The sequence below is a fragment of the Pantherophis guttatus genome, chromosome 5 (assembly GCF_059756535.1).
Source record: "Pantherophis guttatus breed Tessera chromosome 5, ASM5975653v1, whole genome shotgun sequence".
Lineage (NCBI taxonomy): Eukaryota > Metazoa > Chordata > Lepidosauria > Squamata > Colubridae > Pantherophis > Pantherophis guttatus.
Window position 1 is genome coordinate 119,488,215 of NC_142067.1, and position 24,871 is coordinate 119,513,085.

The window sequence follows — 24,871 nt, forward strand, 5'->3', positions numbered from 1 at the left end:
GCTGTAGAGTATTGGATCCAATTATTCTCAGCATCTAACTACAGAATTTATTTTAATAAGGAGTGCAGTAAAACAAGGCATATAAAAATCAGATGCATAGGCAAAAAAAAAAAATTCATCTTTAATCATTAAGCTACAGAACAAATTGAGCCCTGCAGTTATTTCATTCCCAAAGGAGATCAGAGATTTGAAAGTATTGAAGGGATTAAACATTTGTGTTTGAGTGAACGTATTCAGTGGGTTTTTTTTGCAGCCAATATAATTATTTTCTCCCAAATCCTTATTTTTTTTAAAAAGTGAATTCAACACTCTTGCTTTATGGACTGCTGTTTCTTTCCAGATACTGAGCTTCAAATATATATATATATGCATTCACCATCTCTGTCACTCAGATACTTTATTTAAAATAAAAAAAAGAATCCCCTCCACCCCATTTAGAATAGAATAGAGCTGGAAGGGACTTTAGAGGTCTTCTAGTCCAGGGGTCACCAACCTTTCGGACCTCAGGGACCGCTAAATTCATAATTTTAAATCCCGCGGACCACTAATATGATCTGCCTAATGACCGGCTGGGTGGGTGTGGCTAGGTGGTCATGTGACTGGGTGGGTGTGGTCAACTCAATGTCACTCACATTGAGGGGCGCCTTGCCGGCCTCTACTCACCCCTCCCCTCTCAGCCACTCCTCCCCTGCCTGCTCAGGCTCCTTAGGGCCCCAACAGGAAGCAGTTGTTGAAGCTAAGCAGCCACCATGAGAAAGAGTTGGCATAATAATAATAATAATAATAATAATAATAATAATAATAATAATAATAATAATAATAATAATAATAATAATAATAATAATAATAATAATTTTATTTATATACCGCCCATTCTCCCAAAAGACTCAGGGCTGTGTACAGTCAGAATCAAAATACAAATATACAAATATACCATATCCTAGTTAAAATTAATTAAAATCATTAAATAGTTTTGGCCGAATTTTAAAACCCAAAATTAAAACCCAATTTAAAATCATTCAATTTGACAGCCCCGCCTGTCGGAACAGTAGGGTCTTGAAGGCACAGTGAAAAACCCGGAGGTCAGAGATGTTATGAATATCCGGGGGCAATTCATTCCAGAGGGCAGGGGCTCCCACAAAGAAGGCTCTCCTCCTGGGTGTCGCCAGCCGACATAACTTGGCCGACGGCACCCTGAGGAGTCCCTCTCTGTGGGAGCGAACTGGTCGGTGGGAGGCTGTTGGTGGCAGAAGGCGGTCTCGTAGATATCCTGGAGCACAGTTCAAATTGGATCTGACCGAGAAGGAGGCTCAGCAGAAGCACCTCACTGAGGACTAGGTGCAGAGGCTTTCCAAGCAGAGGGAAGAGACCTACAGGAGTGCAAGGCCAGGTACCGGTGCGTGGAGGCTCAGCAGGCTGAGATGGTCAGCCAGTTCCAGGCTATGATGCAGTCCCACTGGAACGAGGCCCTCCGGCTCTTTGCCACCAGCAGCACTTCCCTCCAGCCTTCAGCCAAAGCCCCACACCAGGAGGCTAAAGCAGACCCCAAGTCAGAATTTCTGACCCCCTCTAGCCCACACAAAAAGACCTCAAAGGGAGAGACACTGCAGCAACACAACCATTCATTGCACATATCCGGCCGAGGGGCTGTAATTTGAGGACCCCTGATTTAGTGCAATGTAAAAAATGCAAATAATTTTTCTGCGGACCACCAAAATTTTCTCGTGGACCACTAGTAGTCCACGGACCACCAGTTGGTGACCGCTGTTTTAGTCCAACCCCTTGCTCAAGCAGGAGTCTATATCATTTCAGATAAGTGGCTTTCCAGTCTCTTCTTAAAAACATCCAGTGGATGAAATACTCACAACTTCTGAAGGCAAGCTGTTCCACTGGTTAATTGTTCTTACTGTTAGGAAATTTCTCTTTAATTCTAGGTTGCTTCTGTTTTATGTTTGTTTATGTTTTATTAAATTTATATACCGCCCTACTCCCGAAGGACTCAGGGTGGTGAACAAGCACAGAATAAAATACATAAATACAAAAGTTAAAAACATAATTAAAACCAAATTAAATAATTTAGCCCAAGACAATTAAAAATCCCAATAATTTAAAACAAATTAAAATTCCAATTTAAAAGTTTAAAAGAAAGGGGAGAAAATTAGGCCAGGCCGGCTTGCTGGAATAGGAGGGTCTTAAGAGCACGACGGAAAGTGCGCAGATCCGGGATCCTCCGTATCTCCGGGGGGAGCTCATTCCAGATAGTGGGTGCCCCCACAGAGAAGGCCCTCCCCCTGGGGGCAGCCAGTCGACACTGCTTGGCTGACGGCACCTGGAGGAGCCCCTCTCTATGAGAGCGTACCAGCCGGTGGGAGGCTGTTTGTGGTAGTAGGAGGTCCCGTAAATAACCAGGTCCTAAGCCATGGAGTGCTCTAAATGTGGTAACCAAAACCTTGAAGCGCACCCGGAAGACCACTGGGAGCCAGTGCAGCTCGTGCAGGAGAGGTGTCACACGGGAGCACCATGTTGCTCCCATAACCACCCGTGCAGCCGCACTCTGCGCCAGTTGGAGCCTCCGGGTGCTCCTCAAGGGGAGCCCCATGTAGAGAGCGTTACAATAGTCCAGGCGGGAGGTGACGAGGGCATGAGTGACTGTGTGTAGGGATTGATTAGTTTCTATCCATTGTTTCTTGTCTTGCCTTCTGGTGCTCTGGAAAATAACCCCATTCCATTTTATTAATTGTTCTCATTGTCAGGAAATTTCTCCTTAGTTCTAGGTTGGATCTCTCCTTCACAAGTTTCCATTCATTGCTCCTTGTTCTGTCTTCAAGTGCTTTAGAGGCTAGGTTGATTCCCTGTTCTTTGTGGCAGCCCTTCAAATACGGCTATCGTGTCACTCCTAATCCTTCTTTTCTCTAGACTAGATTTCATTTAATGGCTATCTTGTTCTATGTAATGCTGTATGCTTAATTCCTATATTTTCCCTTTAGTTTTCCATGAGAACTGAGATCTGGAGAAGACAAATAAATATCAAGAATAAAGTTATGTAGATCTGGAGAGGACAACAGAAAGAAATGGAGGGTGGGTGGCAGAATGAGGAAGCTGGCAAAAAGAATCACCAAGCTGCACTCCTATTTTGCACTTGGTTTTTGAGTATGGAAGAAACCAAAGATGACAAAGTGCTGGCTATTTCAGCAAGGTAATGATCTGATAGGGACATGGGGACTCAGTGGTTAAAATGCTAAGCTTGTCGATCGAAAGGTCGGCAGTTCAGTGGTTCGAATCCCTAGTGCCGCATAATGGGGTGAGCTCCCATTACTTGTCCCAGCTTCTGCCAACCTAGCAGTTCAAAAGCATGTAAAAATGCAAGTAGAAAAATAGGGACCACCTTTGGTGGGAAGGTAACAGCGTTCCGTGTGGCTTTGGCATTTAGTCATGCCAGCCACATGACCACGGAAAGGTCTTCAGACAGCGCTGGCTCTTTGGCTTTGAAATGGAAATGAGCACCGCCCCTTAGAGTTGGGAATGACTAACACATATGTGCGAGGGGAACCTTTACCTTTACCTAATGATCTGATATTTACCTCCAAATCAATAGTGAACTACTTACAGGAGAGGTTTGGAATGGTCTTTATAGTTGGAAGAATTGATCATTATTGAATGCTTGTGGGGAGAACTTAATGCAATGAAAGCGATGACACGGGATAGTATTACTGAGCTAGAAATGGTTCAAAATGAAGAGTGGGGAAAAAAGGAAGGAAGGAAGGAAGGGGAAAGGGAGGGAGGGAGAAGGAAAAAAAGGAAGGAAGGAAGGAAGGAAGGAAGGAAGGAAGGAAGGAAGGAAGGAAGGAAGGAAGGAAGGAAGGAATTTTATAAAGATAGATTGGCATAAGGATCTTCATGAGGAAAAGCAAGGACACGGGACTAAATGTGCACAAGGAGATCTATCCATTCCATGGCCCTCCAATAACTCCTGATTTATGGGTTACTTCATGCTCTCTGAGCTTGGTTGTTTCCTTGCAGCTGTTTCATTACCCAACTAGGTAATACCATCAGTCCTAGAAGGGAGTAGGGTTTTCCCTTTCGTTATATACAGTAACTTGCTCTATCAGTGTTGTTGGGAGTGTTGGGTCCTACTTTGTAGTTCCTCAGTTAGGGTGTTGTTTACTGTTTGATTTTTTTTTTTTTTGGCCTTAGTTTGTAGTTCCTTGATTGGGGTATTGTTTGCTAAAAGGGCTGCTGGGATTTCATTAGCAACATCTTGAAGACCTTAAGGTCCTATCTACTTTCAGAAAACAGATGCTGCTTCTAATGGAACTACAGCTCAGTGTTCCCCAATCTTTCCAGCTTTGCAGACTGTTGGAGGGGAGAGATGGTTCCCTGTGAGTGGCAGATGAGGGTGCGTGTGTGCAGCTCCATTTGCACCTGCCGCTCATAAAAATGGAGGTTTGCACACATGCACGCTCACCAGCTGCTTGTGCAAATATGTGCAGCTGTGAACATGTGCTCTCACCCACTGCTTCCATGGCCCAGTTCCAAAGGGCCTCGCCCAGGGGTGGACTTCAAAAATTTTAGCAAGGGGTTCTGTGCCCGGTTGCTGGGATGGTGTGGCCATGATGGACATGGCCTCATCGGCCTCCTGCACCACGGCAGGAGGGGCATTTTTGCCCTTTTTTTCACCATCCCTGAGCCTCCGTGATCTCCTTGCACTTACCTGCATCCAAAATGGGCCGTGTGGGGACTCCTGGGAGGGGCAGGGCAGGATGGGCAGGGCCAGCCAGGAGTGGGATTTGGGAGTTCTCCGAACTGCACAGAATCTTAGCTAGAGTTTCTCCTGAATCCCTGCAAACCCCCAGCAGCCCACCCCTAGCCTTGCCCAGTAGTTGGGACCAGTGGTGGGTTCCTCCCGGTTTGGTCCGGTTCGGCCGAGCCGGTAGCGGTGACGATATGATGTCACCGAACCGGTTCTCCCCCCCCGCCCTCCCACCCCTCCACCCACCCACATTATTCTTACCTTTTATTTGGTCCCACCCCCAATCTATTGCTGCCTCCTGAGTCCCAGCTGATGACTAGAGGGAAAAAAACTGTTTAAACTCTTGCCGCGGGGCTTCAAAGGGCCGTCCTACAGCTGATCAGTGTTAAAAGCAAACAAATGAGTCGGGTCATAAGTGCGAGGACTGGTCGTAAGTGTGAGGACCTTCCAGAAATGACTCTGACCCACTAGCCACGCCCACCTAGTCACATGACCTCCAAGCCACACCCACAAAATAAGCCACGTCCACAGAACCGGTAGTAAAAAAATTTAGAACCCACCCCTGTTGGGGACCCCTGTTATAGCTGACAACTTGGATGTTTGACAGATATGTGGACTTCAAGTTTCAGAATTCCCTACTTCAGGAGTGTCAAACTTAAGGACCGTGGGCTGGAACTGGCCTGTGGGGTGCTTAAATCTGCCCCGCGGGCCTGGCCTGGAAACAACAAAGGACCAGCCAATGGTGCCTCTGGCAGGAAAAATGGGGCCTGGGGGGGGCGTGTGCCCTGTTTTCATCCACAATGGCCTCCTGCAGCCATCTGCCAGTGAAAACGGAGCTCAGGTGGGGCACGTGTGGTCCCCCCCGGGCTCCATTTTCATAGGCAGAGGGCTAGCAAAACAAACTAAAACAAAACAAAAGGATAAATGTTTCTCCTTTTGCATTTGAGCATGCAAGAAGGGACAGGAAAGGAGAAAGGGAAAAAGGAAAGAAAAAGAAAAAGATGGGAAGATGGGAAGAGAGCAAGGAAAGAAAAATAAGGAAAGAGGGGAAGGAAGAAGAAAGGAGAATGAAGAGGGAAGGAAAAAGAAGAAAAGGAAGGGAGGGAGGGAGGGAGGGAAGAGATTATAATGAGAGTGAGGGAGTGTCTCAGGGAAGTCCTGTCTTAGCATTTGGCCCCCATAGGTTCCCCCCGACACGAGTGATGTTGAGCTGGCCATATCTACCATGGCTATGCCCACTCCCACCCTCGCCCTCCGAGGTCAAACACAACCCTGATGCAGCCCTCAATGAAATTGAGTTTGTCACCTGAACGTTCATTCAGAATTTTGGGAGTTCAAGTCCACAAATCTAGCAGGCATGAAGATTAGGTGATTTGGTCTAGCTACATGCCAAAGATTATAACAATCACATTTTCAAATGATAAACTTCCAGATTTCTTCATCAGAAGAAAATCCACCAGTTTTGAAAAGATACCACCCCTTCGGTTGCAGAGTGGCGGAGTTTAACACATTGTTAAATAAATGATAATAATAAAAAGACTTACTTATCTTCTGTAGAAATACAGTGTGAAAACACCTCACTGTTCCTGAAATACGAAATATCTTGTTATATATTTTATTAATGGCAAAAATAAGTTGGATAAGAAAAAAAATAAAGAGCTAGTCATTCATACGATGATGAATTCACGAGAAAATTGAGACAGACAAAGCTCTGCCAAATGAAAAGGGGCTACTTGTTATTGCAGATTTGCTGTTTGAGAGAAACCCACAGAAAAAGAAGGTAAATAAAAATGGAAAGAGAACTGGAACAAAAATGATATTCTAACACTTTCTTGTTTTTTTGAACAAAGATAATCCAGGCTATGAGATAATGACTTAAAGATTTGATCGGGATAAGTAATTTAGAGTCCTGGTTGTAGCTATGATATCAGTTTCAGAGCTAGGCAATTTAAAGTGATTTTTCTCTTGAGCAGACAAATATCCCAAGTGCTTTTTCTCATGTTGGAGAGTAAGATTTTGCACGAGAGATATTATTCATGTATCAAATCAGATACAGTTTAAATGGTGGTTAAAAACAACAACAACAACAACAACAAAAGCTTTAAAGCATTCCAGTTGCTGCCTCAGCATCTTACACAAGTGGAGCAGAACACAAATGAAACTTAGTAGTTCTTCAATAGCAGGTAAAAATCAACAACTATGAGGCTACTTCATGTTGATAAAGCAGGATGGTAAATAAGGAGAACTGACTTCCCCACGGCTACAAATGAAGTTGATCCTACAACAGCTCTGAGCATTGGTGCCATGTTGTTGTTAGTTGCAAAGTTGTGTCTGACCCATCACAATCCCATGGACAACATTCCTCCAGGCCTTCCTGTCCTCTACCATCCTCTGGAGTCCATTTAAGCTCACACCGACTGCTTCAGTGACTCCATCAAGCCACCTCATTCTCTGCCATCTCCTTCTTCTTTAGCCCTCAATCTTTCCTAGCATTAGGCTTTTCTCCAGTGAGTCCTTCCTTCTCATTAGGTGGCCAAAGTATTTGAGTTTCATCTTCAGGATCTGGCCTTCTAAAGAGCAGTCTGGGCTGATCTCCTCTAGGACTGACCTGTTTGATCGCCTTGCAGTCCAAGGGACTCGCAGGAGTCTTCTTCAGCACCATAGTTCAAAGGCCTCAATTCTTTGGCGCTCAGCTTTTTTTATGGTCCAACTTTCACAGCCAGACATTGCAACTGGGAATACCATAGCCTTGACTATACGCAGTTTTGTTGGCAGGGTGATGTCTCTGCTTTTTAGTATGCTGTCTATCTTTGCCATGGCTCTCCTCCTCAGGAGCAAGTGTCTTTTAATTTCTTGGCTGTAGTCTCCATGTGCGGTGATCTTGGAGCCCAGGAAAATAAAATTGGTGCCATAAGGAATGCCATTTTAGCTCAACTTTGATTTCTCATCTGTCTGCTCACTATTTGATGAATACCATTGTGACACTATTTGATGGATACCACTGTGACAGCTGGATGTATAAAGTGACTGTCTTGAGTAGCTCTGCAGATGAGGATGAGCAACACGAAAGGATCTGCCCGTTGACATCTGCCACTCCATTGGTTTCCACCGATGAGCCAGTTGATCTGATAGCTCAGTAAAGTTCTCCTTACTGTCTCCTTTCTGACAGTGAGAACAATCTGCCAATGGAACACCTTGCCTTCAGAAGTTGTGGGTACTCCATCACTGGAGGCTTTTAAGTGTGATAAAAAGGCATTAAACTGTGCAGGAAATGGTAAACCACTTCTGTATTTTATCAAGAAAACCACATGGAAAGACAATATATAATCAATTGATTGATCTATCTATCAATCAATCACTTGGTGTGCCTTAGACTCATCCTCTGTCTACCCACCCACCCCCTTGGTGAAACAGTAGGATATTGGCCAATTGTATTGCTAATATTTTCTGAACAGAACAGCTGCTAAGTCAACAAAATATATAAGCTTAGCACTGAATAGTAAACAAATTGATGTACGCAAACTAGACACTATTCTCATTTAACTAATTGTGAGTTTTGTCTGAGAATACTCAATATATTTCTCCTTTACTTTTACCAATGTACCAATTAAATATCACAAGATACTGCGATTTTCTGAGCTGCCTACTAAAGGAGGAGTCCCTATGGATTTTACTTCGCTAGTCATTGCCGACTCTAGGGGGCAATACTCATCTCTATTTCATGGCCCTTGAGACAGCACTGTCCAAAGACATTTCTGCAGTCATTTCTGCCTGAGGTCCTGAAATACTGTTACTTTCCCACCAAAATGGTACCTGTTTATCTGCTCACATTTGCCTGTTTTCAAACTGCTAGGTTGGCAGTAGTTGGGATGAGGACAGGAGCTCACCCATCAGGTGATGTACGGGTCTCGAACCTTGGTTGCCAGCTTTCCAGCCCAGTTATAAAATGTAAACGTTTTTCTCTTCCTCAACAACTTCACCTTTTACTATTGTAGTGAACAAAATCAGACCTTTTCCAATTTATGTAGCTGTTGCTGAAGATTTCTTCCTCCTAGATTAATTTTAATATATGCATTCATAACTTTATATCAATGGTACGTATCTTGATACTTTTGGTTCATTTCCCTTTTCTTTGTTTACTGAAGGATTGTATCTTGGTCTTACGACTGAGGCTGTGGCTCTTGCTTTTACTTCCGCTAAACATTTGATTTCCAGTTTTGCCTTTTTAAGCATCCTAAACAGTTACAAATGCTTTTTGATTCCCTTACAAATTATAAGAGAAGAGGCATGAAATTTTCCTAACCTTTCTTGCAGCTCTATAAATCACAAACAGACAAGAAAGTTAAGCGTGGCTTCACTGGAAAATGCTGTAGACAGATGTAGCGCGCATTCCTCTCAAAATAATTCAGAACCAGTTTCAATTTATCAAATGCCTACTTTATCTGTCAAAACAATGTCCTTTCTCTACTAAAGGGCATTGTTTCTGCAGCAAAGGGAAAAAAACACAAGTTCTGATGCATTGTTATCTGCAGATGGATAATGGAATAATAGAACAACTTGCAGCTTTTCAGACGAGCAGATCAAAGGGCAACATCCATTGCAAATCTTATTAAAATAAATTTAGCCTAAAAATGCAAAAAAAAAATAAAAAATTAAAAAGACATTTATCGTCCAAATGACTTGTTTTTGGTTTTTTGTTGTTTTTTTTTCCAACAGCGATCTGCAATAAATAAATAAACAAACAACTAAAAAAAAGGTAGACTTATCTGTTGGGATTCAGGAGAAACAGAATAACAGAGTGAAACGTGCATCAGAAAAGTATCTTGCTGGACTGCCACTTCTAAGATCTGGCAGCTGCTTGGGGGAAAATATTTGCAGTGGCTTTGTTTGAATATGCCATGGATCTCCACAGAGTCAGGAGATTGCCGTGGGACCTTGCGGTGAAAGGAAATTCTAATATTGAAAGCGTTTCATGCATCACAATATATTAATGTTCCAAATCAATTATTTTTCATTCAGATTCTCAACGATCTCGGGGAAAAAAAAAAGAAGGGCTTTGGGCTTGATGTTGCCAGAGTTAAGCAACTTGAAATCCAATTTACTGAAGCTGAAGGGTGAAAAATGACAGAGGACGCATTTTCTGCAGGTCTCAAAACACACATTTGCAGCACGGGTTAGAGTTAAATGAACCCTTAGTAGGAAGGCAGCCTGATTAAAAGTGGAGTATGACCATCCAAATTAATGGTTACCAAACTCAAAGCATTACTTCTGGAGAATTGCTGGAAATGTGGAACAGAGCTCCACTTTGGCTGAAAAGGAAGACGTGGTCGATGAAAAGTTTGGTATCAAAGTTGTTCAGGTTTACCATGAAGGCAATCTGAATCATCTTGACCTCTGACCATCCCCCAAAAGGGTCTAGGACAATGATGGTGAACCTTTTTGGCACCGAGTACTGAAAAGGTCACGTGAAAATGTCGCTCCCACACACGTTCATCAGGGTCACACTCCAGAAAAGCCAAACTTTCGGGTTCTGGCATGCATGCGTGCCCAATGATCAGCTGGTCAGTGCATATGCGCAGGCTGGTTTTTGGCACTGCCACGTGTGCGAAGGGATCATGCTCCAGAAAAGCCGAGCTTCCGGATTCTGGCACGCATGCGCACCTGACAATCAGTTGGCAGGCACACCTGCACACACTGGTTTTTGGCACAACCACGTGTACAAAGGACAGTTGATTGTTGCACGCTCCTGCACACCAGAAATTCAGAAGACAAACAGGCAACATGGCTTCACGTGTGTTCTATCCCCGTCCCCACAAACAGTCAGCCGGGGGTTAAAGAATTACTTGGCACACACAAGGTTCATTATCAGGAACTTGGCAGCAATACGATAACCGCCTGCCAAGTGCTTTACTTCAAGAAGAGGGAGTTTTCCTCCACCAGATAAACACCAACAAATACACACAGTTTTCAAAAACAGTCCAGCTCAAATAGAAACCTTCAGCAGATTCAGGCGTTGTACAAAGTGACTAGCCAGAAGTTAGCTTTGTCCGTCACAGAGTCTAAATGGCCACCACACTCTCTTATATAGCCTGTGGGGTGTGGTCCAGTGACTCAGCTTAATCCCTGGCACGCCTCCTCATCTGCTGCAAACGTTTATCTCGCCTTCGTTGGCGTGGATCCAGGAATGACGTATCACCGTCATCGCTGTCATCGGAGACACCTGGCTCCTGGCCAATCTCCTCTCCCTCGGCAGACACCTGAGGCATAGCCAGAGAGGAGGGGCTTGGAGAGGGAGGCCTGGCCGGCTCCTCTCCTTCATGCTCCTTCTTCAGAGCCTTCTCCCTCTGATAAAATGGGCTCGGGGGTCGGAGCCACAACAATGTGACAATTTGGGCACATGTGCCATAGGTTCACCATCATGGGTCTAGGACAACACCACAGCCAACTTCCCACAGTCAACTCACTGCAGGACAACTCGCCACAAGACAAGACTTACATTCATATCGAAGAAATGGTGGATTAGGATGTTAAGGGAAAGACAAATGCAATAGGTAGAAAGGATGCCAAGAGAGGGACAAAATGAAATGTGAATGACATTTGTTTTAATGATTTTAAATAATTAAATTGAATTGTTGAATTGCTCCTTGGTGAGTTGGCTGTGGCGAGTTGGCCGTGATAAGTTGGCCTATCCGCTCACAAAACTCTTCCAATAATTGTCCCAAAGATGCTTTTTTTTCCCTAGAGGCAACTGGACTTTCTGGTTTTCTTTGAAGACGTTTTGCTTCTCATCCAAGAAGCTTCTTCAGCTCAGACTGGTTGGTGAGGAATGGAAGGATTTATATTCCTTTCAGACAGCTGTTCATTTGCATTCTTTTAGGAAGTCGTTGAGGCCACTTGGAGGTTTATCTGTGTCCTCAGGGTCACCTGAATAGTGCAAATCGGTGTGGAGTCTTCTTGGAACTGCTGAATGGACTGTGTTGTGGAGTTGTGCTTTCTGCAGGATGTCTTCTGCCTTGTGTCCCTTCACTGTTGAAGACAAGCACAGGTTGTTGGGGATGAGTCTGTGTTGTTTGCATCTCAAGTTGAAGTGCAAATGGTTCCAGTAGTCTACAATTTTTTCTGGAAATCTGCCCATACTGCTGCACCATTCGAAGGGTGTTTGTCAGAATATTCATGACTGGGAAGACATGGTAGCAAAGTCAGCCAATGAATAGGCATAGCAGCTAAGTCAGCCAATGGGAGCTGAAACAGTTTGGAGTCTGGGTGCGGCTTAGCTCTGAGTGCTGTGCTGAGAATTGAAACTGAAACTAGTCTGCTGTATTCTGCTTGTGTTTTGCTTGTAACTGCTACCACGTTGGAAGAATCTGCTGTTGGTATTGTACATTTATTTCATGTTTTATTATGTATATAAAGAGAAGTTATTGAATCCTGCTGAATCAGTTACCTGTGTGTGCTGCAACAAACTCTGACAGTGTTCATCCCAAAATGCATAGCTAAAAGTCTACAGAGATTCTCTCAGTAATCCAAGTCATGGTTGTCCCAAAGGTGCTTTTTTTCCCCAAGAGGCAACTGGATTTTCTTATTTTTCTTTGAAGATGTTTTGCTTCTCATCCAAGAAGCTTCTTCAGCTCTGACTATATGGTAGGGAATCCCTCCATTGACCTGAATGACTGAGAATCTCCACAGACACTGCCAATAATTAATGACTGATGCTACTGAGTGTAGGGCAGAGATAAATGTAAGATATATATACTGAATCAACCTTCGGTAGCCAACTATTATTTGCCTGTCTGCCTTTTACATTGAACAGGGATAATTTCATTGAGTTGTTCAGACTTTTGGAAAATTGGATCTTAAAGCTGGGGAGAATCTGGAATTAAGAGTCTACAGCCAATGGAGTTCCTTCTGCACAAACTTGCTCATTTCAGCTTTAGAGTCAGAATTTTGGAATTCTTAAAACACATGTCTTCTAAAAGCTTAAAGTGACAAAAAAGTTTGGGTGAGCTGAAAATTATCATTTCACCAGATGAAAATTGCCCAACAAAAGGATTGTTGAAACATTGTTGTTGTTGTTAGTTGTGAAGTCGTGTCTGATCCATCGTGACCCCATGGACAATGTTCCTCCAGGCCTTCCTGTCCTCTACCATCCTCTGGAGTCCATTTACCTGTAAGCTATGCCAACTGCTTCAGTGACTCCATCCAGCTACCTCATTCTCTTTTCCAGATTAGGCTCTTCTCCAGTGAGTCCTTCCTTCTCATTAGGAGGACGAAGTATTTGAGTTTCATCTTCAGGATCTGGCCTTCTAAAGAGCAGTCAGGGTTGAACTCATCTAGGACTGACCGGTTTGATTGCCTTGCAGTCCAAGGGACTTTCAGGAGTCTTCTCCAGCACCAGAGTTCAAAGGCCTCAATTCTTTGGTGCTCAGCCTTTCTTAAACACACTTGCATCCTATTACCACCTTGAAGAATCCTACATTGTTTTGTTATGCCTCTATAAATCTGTGTGTTTACTAAGAGGGTTTTATGAGGAAAGATTAGGAGAATAAGAGTTGTTAGATTTTGACAGGGTGTAGAAATGAAGATATGATAATAATGAAGACAGGAGTGCTAGGAAGCATTAAGTAGCTGCTGACTAGCCAACCTTCCTCAACGAACAAGACTGCTCTTGCCTCTTAAGATCTATTACCAAAATTTCAAGTATCCTAAAACTTGATTCAATAATGGAGTTGAGTGGCTGATGGCTTGTCTGCTTTTCCCTTGCTTGATGGTTCATCATTTGTTATTAACACCATTATGTATGCACCCTTGCAAGAGCAATCAATTCTGGATGGTCATAAGTTTGTTCCTTCACTTTGCTTAACTGTTCTGGACAATTTTGAAGGTAGAGTGCTGGGGAACATATGAAGAATGGTTACAGGAATTGGGTTTGTCTGTTGTTGTTGTTAGTTGCAAAGTCGTATCCAACCCATCGCGACCCCAAGGACAACGTTCCTCCAGGCCTTCCTGTTCTCTACCATCCTCTGGAGTCCATTTAAACTCACACCTACTGCTTCAGTGACTCCATCCAGCCACCTCGTTCTCTGTTGTCCCTTTCTTCTTTTGCCCTCAAACTTTCCCAGCATTAGGCTGTTCTCCAGTGAGTCCTTCCTTCTCATTAAGTGGCCAAAGTTTCATCTTCAGGATCTGGCCTTCTAAAGAGCAGTCAGGTTGATCTCCTCTAGGACTGACCGGTTTGATCGCCTTGCAGTCTAAAGGACTTGCATGAGTCTGCTCCAGCACCATAGTTCATAGGCTGGGTTTGTCTAGGCTAGTGAAAAGAAGGACTAGGGGTGACAAGTGTTTCAATATCTAAGGGACTGCCATAAAAAAGAGGGGGTTCAACCTATTTTCCAAAGCACCAGAAGAACCAATGGATGGAAACTAATCAAGGGGAGAAGCAATGTAGAATTAAAGAGAAATTTCCCAACATTTAAAAATAAGGTCCTTTCCAATTCTGTCTATTCTATTATATTGTCTGGTTTTTTGGATCAAAACATTCATTTGGATTTAATCTACCAGGGCTCAATATTGGATATAAGGAGGAAAAAAAAACCATTTTGCTACATTTTGGTAGCCACATATCAGAGCGAAGTGTTCCTGATAATTTTCCTAGTCCCCTTGGCATCTCCTGAAATGTTTAAATCTTGCTAGTCTCTAGGCAAAGGCCACATAAACTATGTCCCTATTTTCATTTTCAGAATTTATAAGTTACATTGACTAGAAGAATGACTTTCAGAAATTAGAGATCCCTTTATATCTTCTTAAAAATTCTTCTTGGCTCAGACAAGTTGCATAATTTCTTACAGGCATATCCCGAGTGGTGCTCCCGCAATGGCTTCGAATGAATTGGAATTAATGGCCAGGTTTTAGAAGACATAATTCTGAGGAGCAGTTGCACACGTGCTCTCTAAGTGACATTCCGTATTTTTATCCATTATTTTAAATTTCTTGCCTTTCAGAATGGAAAAAGATTGTCTTAGATAAGAAAAAAAGTTTAAGTCCAGGAAGTGTAACAGTGTTCATATTTATTGCCCTATTCCAAACCAAGAAGAACCAACCCTTTCATTTATGAGTGGAGGGTCATAGAAATCCTCTGTTCATTTGACATGACATGACTGTTCGTTTGATATGTGCAAGGACAACTCTAGCAAACCAAAGAAATTAAAGGTAGGGAGTAAGAGCAAAGAAAGGTTAGGTTTACTCTGAAGTAGCACCATTGCCTATAACTCCAGGTAGCTTTCTGTTATTGCAAACTATTTTTGCTCCCTCTACGTCCATTGGCCAATTAATGCAATCACTTCTCTTTAAATTTTTCACCTCTCTTATTCAATAATGAACAATCCCAATTCCCTCCCCACTCCTGGGGGAAGGATATGGCAAAATCCCCATTCCCATCCCACTCTGGGGCCAGCCAGAGGTGATATTTGCTGGTTCTCCGAACTACTCAAAATGTCCGCTACCGGTTCTCTGAACTGCTCAAAATATCCACTACCGATTCTCCAGAACCTGTCAGAACCTTTTTGCTTTAGCTGCTCTTGCCTTCTGGCAGCTCTGGCAGCTCTGTGCGTGCTCCTCCTGTTCCTCTGCCTCTCTGCTGTCCGACTCTGGAGACTCTGGAGTCCACACATCACTCCCAGATGGCCCTGGCCCCATCTCTGCCTCCGATGCAGAGCCCTCGTCTGAGCCTTCCCCAGACTCCAGGACTGGCCCATGTTCTTCCTCAGCCTCATCACTGTCCGACTCCGCTGCTAGCTCCGCAGACTGCTGGCGGACCACAACAGGATAGTTGTTATGCTTTTGTTATCAAGAGTGACATTATCTAGATGCATGAAATTTCATTTGGGCCTCTATCTTCCTAGTGTGTCCTATTTTAGTGAAGCCGGAGACATTTTGGAGTTCATTGACCTCTGAACCTTGTAAATAAATAATAAATTCCAGTGTTGCTAGACAGGTAAATCCAATCTATATTTTAGTTCAAAAAGAGCCACTTTGGCTGTATTTACTTCAGCCACAAGCAATTAAAATAATTGTATTTTATTTGAACTATAAACAATTCCACAAATGCTGCACGTTAAAATGTTAAATTGTTTGATGCAAATGTATTCCACAAAGGTTCAACTAACTGTGACATGAAGTAGATATCTAAATAAATAAAACAAATGGGAACAGATATTAAAATGAAATACTGAACGATTTAATGCCTTGTTTGAAGAGGTTAATAATACATTCCATTTTGGAATGAGATGCAGTCCTGCATTTAACTGAAGCAAGAGACAGCTGATAGGGGAGAAGGATTTCAAATACAAATATTGATATTGCTTATTTTCTGTTATGTTAGTGTAAACATGCTTCGGCTACATCAAGGCCTGTCAAGTTTCATCTGATTTAAACATACAAAATATGATTAATATACTTCACATTTCCAAAATGCAGATAAGTACCTTGGACCGAGTTACTCTGAAAGAGAAGCGTGAAGACAAATTGAATCTCTCCTATAGTCCTCGTAGATCAAACTTCCTTGGTTGCACTTCAGACATGACCCAGGACTTCAAAATGGAAGTCAGCCATCTGCTTCTTGGTGATCTCTGGAATGTCTTATCCCTTTTGGACATCTTATGAAATGCTGCATCATATACCATATTTTTCGGAGTATAAGATGCACCGGAGTATAAGACGAACCTTAGTTTTTGGGGAGGAAAATAGGGGGGAAAATTCTGCCTATCAGGTATTCATCTGGCTAGTGTTCTTAACCTGGTCAGCTTCAGCACATTAGTTCACTCATTGGTTTTGAGGTTGGGGCTGGTTGGGGCTAAAAAAACAGCTTCTAAAGCACAGCTGATCATCGGAGGGAGCAGCAATTAGAAAAGCAGGCAAAGAGCGGAAGATCGCTTCACTCGCAAGTGCCGGGTTGGGGCTGGAAACACCTTCAAAAGCACAGCTGATTGTTGGAGGGAGCTCCAGTGACTAAAGCAGGCAAAGCACAGAAGGGGTAAGAGAAGGCAGCAGCTGTTCCGGGTAGCCATTTTGGGCACCACGTGTTGCTTTTTCAGCCTCCAAACATGTCACGTTTTCAGGTGGCAATCAGTGGCGATGTGCTTTGGTGATCCCCGCAGCCTTGAAGGGCTCTCAAATGGAGTGTTTGGAGGCTGAAAATGTGACATGCGGAGCCCAAGAACACAAGCCATTGTCGGTGGCAATCTCTGCAGCCAGGAAGAGGATGCATGGAGGCCGAAGGGTGAGGGCCGGTGGGGTGGGCGGAGTTACATTTGGAGTATAAGACGCACCCAAATTTTTTGCCTCTTTTAGGAGGGAAAAACTGTGTCTTATTCTCCAAAATATATGGTATACACACACACACACACACACACACACACACACACACACACACACACACATATATGTAGGTCTTTGGTTATTGTGGGCATGGTGTGGCTTGGTGGGTGTGGTTTGGTGGGTGTGGCAGGGGAAGGAATTCCCTCCCTACCCCTGGGGGAAGGATATTGCAAAATCCCTATTCCCTCCCCACTCTGGAGCCAGTCAGAGGTGGTATTTGCTGGTTCTCCGAACTACTCAAAATGTCCGCTGCAGGTTCTCCGAACTGCTAAAAATTTCCGCTACCGGTTCTCCAGAACCTGTCAGAACCTGCTGGATTTCACCCCTGGTTTGTGCTGAAATTCTATTCAGGTGTCTCAAAATTGCATCAGCAATTTTGAATAAATATCCATGCAGCCGTTTCATAGAAGGGTCCCCAGGAATAATTTTCAAATGTAAACAAAAGGCCCAGGACATTGTGATATCTGGGACAAAATGATGCCCCCCTTGGCATACATTTTGATTCTCCTCTGAGTTGTGATACATACAAATTAGGATATTGATTTTACATAGAGCACTGTTTTCGATATTTGTTTATGCCCGTGCATACTTCTGCATCTTCTCAGAGAGAATGTGAGGGCATACGGGGCATTATAGTGTTGATTTATAGCCATTGTATACGCTGCCCAATGACACTGTTCTCTGGGCAGCCTGGAAACATAAAATATTAAAATACAGAAAAATAACCAACGGCAAGCATAAAGATTGTCAACGGAGATAGATTTAAAACAAGATTCACAGCACAGGAAAAAAATAATAATAACCTCAACTGCCATGTTTAAATGGTAAGGTACAATTCAATTTTATGAAGTCTGTTTTAAAAAACCAGAAACCTAGAGGTAAGATGTGTTTAAAGGAAAGATCGCATAAGACTTTTTTTTATCAATACAATTCGCCATTTATTAAAGATGCTGAAAACCTGTGTTTAAGGCAATCACTGTGGCTGTCTTGGTCTTGTCAAAGTAGCCAACCTAGAACTACAGAGAAATTTCTTGACAGTTAGAACAATTAATCAATGGAATGACTTGTCTCCAGAAATTGTGGATGCTCCAACACTGGAAGTTTTTAAGAAGAGATTGGACAACCATTTGTCTGAAATTGCATTGGGTTTCCTGCCTGAGCAGGGGGTTGGACTAGAAGACCTCCAAGGTCCCTTCCAACTCTGTTATTCTGTTAGCTCCTTCTAGATATGTTGGCTATAGGCAGAGGTGGGTTTCACATAATTTAACAACCGATTCGCCTAGGACAGAACCGAAAATGTGAACACATACATGCCTTCTGCGCTTCCGCGTGGCTGCAAACACACTGCGATTTCATGCGTGTGGCTTCCAGGACACCTTCTCAGGCAGCTGCGGTGAGTAGAGTGGGTGAGGTGCAGAAATCAGCTGGGCTTTCTGGGCAGGTCGAGTGAGTCAGAGAGTGAGATATATAGGACGGGATAGCACCAGGGCAGATGGGCGGGCCCAGCCGGTGGTTGGAACTACCAGTTTGCCTGAACCAGTCCGAACTGGCAGCAGCCCACCTCTAGCTGTAGGCCAGTGGTGAAATCCAATTTTTTTTTACTACCGGTTCTGTGGGCGTGGCTTGGTGAGCGTGGCATGGCATGGCATGGCATGGCTTGGTAGGTGTGGCAGGGGAAAGATACTGCAAAATCCCCATTTTCTCCCCACTCCTGGGGGAAGGATATTGCAATATCTCCATTCCCACCCCACTCTGGGGCCAGCCAGAGGTGGTATTTGCCGGTTCTCCATACTACTCAAAATTTCCGCTACCGGTTCTCCAAACTGCTCAAAATTTCCACTACCAGTTCTCCAGAACCTGTTAGAACCTGCTGGATTTCACCCCTGCTATAGGCTCAATGTAGTTCCTTCCAAATATTGACTTTAGGGATGTGTAATGGCAAACATCTGGGGGCCAGTGATTTGAAGAATGTTGAGTGACCTCTTTGTCTATGGCCAACTCATTTCTCCAAAAAGAATGGCCATCTTCAAATGATTATCATATCTACCTGGATACAGCCTTTCTAATTTTTTTTTTTTTATGAGGAACACTGACAGGGTTATTTATATGTTCTTGAAACAGATTAGGTTAATCTTTCCCAAAATGATAATTCAAGAAGACTAAAGTCAGCAGTAAAATCATGTCACTAGAGCCACATAACCTTTGTCAATACCGGTTTGCAGGTGATTCACGTTAAATTGTTTTGATCATCTCAGTGGTGTTCCCCTGAGTTTCAAATCAAACTTGGGTACTATTAAATCACAACTCATCAAGAAAATTAATCTGAAAGGGCCATGTTAGGCTTATCGGGGACTGAAACAGCCTCCTGCAGTCAAGCATAACCTGTTTCTCAAGGTTTTTTTACATTCTTATTTTTAACCAGCTTGAGAAAGAAGATCTTCACAACCTCTTATATCTTAACTAGCTGGATGCCCATGCTTCGCTATGAAACTATGTGCTCGGGCTTGATAAATTGACACTTAAAGCCTGAAACTTAATGTAGAATGTGTAACTCCATAGCATCAGATATAAGGCAACTGGCAGTTGGAACAGAGGAAGAGGGGGAGTAGAATGTCCCAGCCGGCAGGCCAGATGGTTCATGTGCTGGCCATGCCCACCCCCGGTTTAGCGAAGGGGTAGCATCAGAGCGTGTTAATATAAGGCAACTGGCAGTTGGAACAGAGTTCTTTTCAGGTGGGGAGGGGGAGTAGGATGTCTAGATCCTTAGCATCAGAGCGTGTTAATATAAGGCAACTGGCAGTTGGAACAGAGTTCCTTTCAGGTGGGGAGGGGGAGTAGAATGTTTAACTCCTTAACATCAGAGTGTGTGGATATAATACTGTATATGAAATACTAATGATCTGATGGTCATTTCAAAAAATCCTTTCTTAGTGAGCACCTAGAAGCCAAGAGGAACATATGTGCCAAATTTCAAGGCTTTACCATTCTGGAGATTTCGTGATGAGTGAGTGGTATTTGGCTTTTATATATAAAGTACCTTAATATAGTATACACCTTCCAAGGTTTATTCTTGGCTGGTCGCTCCTGGAATGACCAAAATGGTAAATCACCATCAGATGCTGAATTAGTTAGCAGTAACTTAGCAGTAACAGTAAATTAGCAGTAACTGTGAAAGGGATCTGGGAGTCCTAGTGGACAATCACTTAAATATGAGCCAGCAATGTATGGCAGCTGCCAAAAAGGCCAATGAAATCCTAGGCTGTATTAACAGAGGGATAGAATTAAGATGGTGTGAAGTGTTAGTACCTTTTTATAATACCTGGATAAGACCATGCTTGGAATACTGCATCCAGTTTTGGCTGCCACAATGTAAAAAAGATGCTGAGGCTCTGGAAAGAGAAGAGCAACGAAAATGATTAGGAGGCTGGAGGCTAAAACATATGAAGAATGATTGCAGGAATTGGGTATATCTAGATTAATAAAAAGAAGGATTAGAAGGTGACATGATAAGCAGTGTTGCAATATTTGAGGGGTTGCCACAAAGAAGAGGGAGTCAACCTATTTTCCAAAGCACCAGAAGGCAGGACAAGAAGCAATGGTTGGAAACTAACCAAGGAGAGATGCAACCTAGAACTAAGGAGAAATTTCCTGACAGTGAGAACAATAAAACAGTCAAAAGACTTGCCTTCAGAAGTTGTGGATGCTTCATCACTGGAGGCTTTTAAGAAGAGACTGGACAGCAACTTGTTTGAAATGGCAGAGGGTCAACTGCCTCAGCAGGGGTTTGGACTAGAAGATCTCCAAGGTCCCTTCCAACTCGTTTATTTTGTTAAATTATCCAAACAGCATGTAAAGAATTAAAGCAGCATGATAATGCTAGTTTAAAAAGAAAAATCAGATTAATACACAGTAAAAATATCTTTGATGTAGCCAAGAAACAAGACTAATAGATGTGTGGGGATAGGTTTTGATTCACATCATTGATGATTGGCTCCATCCTGCTGTAATCTGGTTTGAATTTGAATTAGGTTGGTTGGAAGTTGAAAAACAAGGATCTTTGGGCATGTATCACATCGGTAAGAGGCATCTGATTTTATTTATTGACTTTGTAACTTTACCTCAGGAGGATTCATCAGTTGGGTGATTTGCTCCAAGCTGTCAGTTCAGAGACTCAGTTGAATCTCCATCAAAGCTCCTTGACCCAGCTTCCTTTGATGCTTTGTCTTGTAATTGCGTGTCTTTAACATTTTATATTTTATATGAATCTCATTTAGCCATAAGAAAGGCTGAGCGCCAAAGAATTGAGGCCTTTGAACTATGGTCCTGGAGAAGACTCCTGCAAGTCCCTTGGACTGCAAGGCGATCAAACAAGTCAGTCCTAGAGGAGATCAACCCTGACTGCTCTTTAAAGGCCAGATCCTGAAGATGAAACTCAAATACCTTGGCCACCTAATGAGAAGGAAGGACTCACTGGAGAAGAGCCTAATGCTGGGAAAGATTGAGGGCAAAAGAAGAAGGTGACGGCAGAGAATGAGGTGGCTGGATGGAGTCACTGAAGCAGTCGGCGTGAGCTTCAATGGACTCCAGAGTACAGGAAGGACTGAAGGAACTTTGTCCATGGGGTCACGGTGGGTCGGACATGACTTCGCAATTAACAACAACATTTAGGGAAATTCTGGGACTGCTCCTTCATGTATCCTGTAAAATCTCCTTTTTTGTTTTGAATATTCACCAACTTTCTCAACAGCTCAGGAACTTGTTCCAACTTCAACCAAAAAAACGTCATTCCTTGCAGCTGAGTATTAATGCATATATCTTTCTGAGAGCTTCCATCATTGTTGGTAATGGCGAGAGCTTTGTTTTTTTTTTGTTTTTTTGGTTCAGTCATCACTTTCATGATCTGATCCCTGGGTAATGGCAGTACAAGGACATTTGGTTAGATAGGCTACTGTATATTCTTTGTAGTGCATGCTATATTCATTAAAGAGGAGAGGATATTTTCCTTCTAATAGGGTGATAAAATAAAACACTTCTATTTGGGGGGCCTGAATTACACAGTGAGAGACTCACAAAAGTAATTGGCATCAGGTAACGGTGCCACCGGGGCTGAGAGTGATTAACAATGCAAGCTCAAGACACTTTTGTCTTTTAAGTTGGGCTCCTTCCATAAACCATCAGGAAGAGATCTTTAAACAAGTTATTAAGGTCAGGGTTGATTTGAAGAATGTTCATGCATTTCCTGATAATAGCCTTAGTTCCACCTCGAAGTTATTTATCCTGCTGACACAGCTAATAGAAAATTATTTGTATTTTTGATGGAGGACATTCCAATAAGAATTCATTCACTCCCTGCTTTATTCCAGCGAGAGAAAGAAGAGCAATTAGGAAATATTAACCTCCACAAGTGATACTCTCCCACCCAGTTCTTTCAAAGATAGATTAGATCAGAAAGATGCTGGAGAGAGAGAGGGGAGAGGGAGGGGGGGGAAGAGAATAGATACATACACATAGGTAAAGGTAAAGGTTCCCCTAGCACATATATGCCAGTTATTCCCAACTCTAGGGGGTGGTGTTCATCTCCATTTCAAAACCAAAGAGTCAGCGCTGTCCAAAGACATCTCCGAGGTCATGTGGCCAGCATGACTAAATGCCAAAGGCGCACAGAACGATCTTACCTTCCCACTAAACGTGGTCCCTATTTTTCTACTTGCATTTTTTACGTGCTTTTGAACTGCTAGGTTGACAGAAGCTGGGACAAGTAACGGGAGCTCACCCCGTTACGTGGCACTAGGGATTCGAACTGCTGAACTGCCGACCTTTCGATCGACAAGGTCAGCGTCTTAGCCACTGAACCACTGCGTCCCTATATATACACATATGCATATACACACACATGTACACACAGAGAGAAAGAGGGAGCAATGATAGATCAATAGAGATTGATAGGTGATAGATAAATCAATAGATATAGAAGTATAGAAAGAGAGAGAGGGAATAGATCAGCAGTCCCTAACCTTTATGGCTTGGTGAGCCAGCAGGGGCAGAGGGCCTGTGCAAATTGGCCTGTGCAAATTGGCCCATGTGTACACATAGTGGTTTGCACACGTCGAGCTGCACCTGTGTGCATTGGCCCGCTGCTCATGTGAGTAGAATACATCTGACTTCTGAACTGGACCTGGTCCAAGTAAACCATGGCCTAAGGATTGGGGAGCTCTGTAATAGATAGATAAAGAGAGAGACAGACAGACAGACTATAAACAACCAACTGCAATCAAGAAAGATCAAGCTGCCTTGCACTTATCTTTGTCTTCATCTAGAAGAGATTGGACAATATTTGTGTGAAATGGTGTAGGGTTTCATGCTTGAAGCAGAGGGTTGGACTAGAAGACCTCCAAGGTCCCTTCCAACTCTGTTATTCTGTTATCTCTATCAATAGCTTCATCTTCATCTCCATCATAGGAAGAAGGGAAGTTCTGGTCAACCCTGATAGAGTCCAGCATGCCCCAACCAGTCTAGGGTCTGACATTTAAGTCAATATCAGCTGATTTCCTCTCTCAATTCAACTCTGAATTGTTCTTTGAAGCAATCGTTGTTGACTTTAACTCTGGGATCCATTTGTAGGTGCATCCCTGATTTTATTTATGGAATTTATACTTGCATTTTCAGCTACTGATTATGCTTAAGGCAGTCTATAGGAGAGAGAGAGAGAGAGAATGACAGAGAGAGTCGGAGATAAGGAGAGGAAGAGGGAGAGACAGAGAGAATGACAGAGACAGAATGACAGAGAGAGAGAGTGGGAGAGAAGGAGTGGAAGAGGGAGAGACAGAGAGAATGACACACAGAGAGAGAGAATGACAGAGAAAGAGAGTGGGAGAGAAGGAGAGGGAGAGGGAGAGACAGAGAGAGACAGAGAGAATGACAGAGAGAGAGAGAGAAAGGGAGAATGACACAGAGAGAATGACAGAAAGTGGGAGAGAAGGAGTGGAAGAGGGAGAGACAGAGAGAGATAGAGAGAATGACAGAGAGAGAGAGAGAAAGGGAGAAAGAGAGAGAAAGTGGGAGAGAAGGAGTGGGAGAAGGAGAGACAGAGAGAAGGACAGAGAGAGAGAAAGGGAGAAAGAGAGAGAGAGAGTGGGAGAGAAGGAGTGAGAGAGGGAGAGACAGAGAGACTGACAGAGAGAGAGAGAGAGAGAGAGCTCTTCTGTCAAGATAGTTTCCTCTCTGTGTCCTGGTTGATGCCACTGGAGACTTATCTGTGGATCATGGAAGATCTGGTGCAATTGAAGCAAACTGGAAGTTGATGCAAAGTGGAGAAAAGTCTAGGTAGAGCAAGAATCACTTGTCCTAAACTTCTGTGTCAGGTGTTTGATTTCCCAACAACATGCGATAGTTGGTTGTAGGAATTCAAGCAGAGTTTTAGCCAAGGTAAACCCACAGCTACAAAATGGTACCAATTAGTCAAGTGGAGAGCAGAGAGTTGCTGATAACAGCAGTTTCCCGGAACAAAAGAATATTACTTTAAACAACCCAAAGGAAGAGAACTAGTTACAATACTCAAGAGGGCACAGCTAAAGGATTCAACCATCTATTTTGCCTAGCCCTGAGTTTTCTTACCCCCATTTACCTTTAAATGGGACTCCAAGCAAACAGGTCAATTCTTTGTGTTGAAAAGATCATTTTCAGGGGAAATTAAATAATGCGTGACTGGGAGAAATCAATGGTCTGATTCACTCTACAACTGTTTTGTGT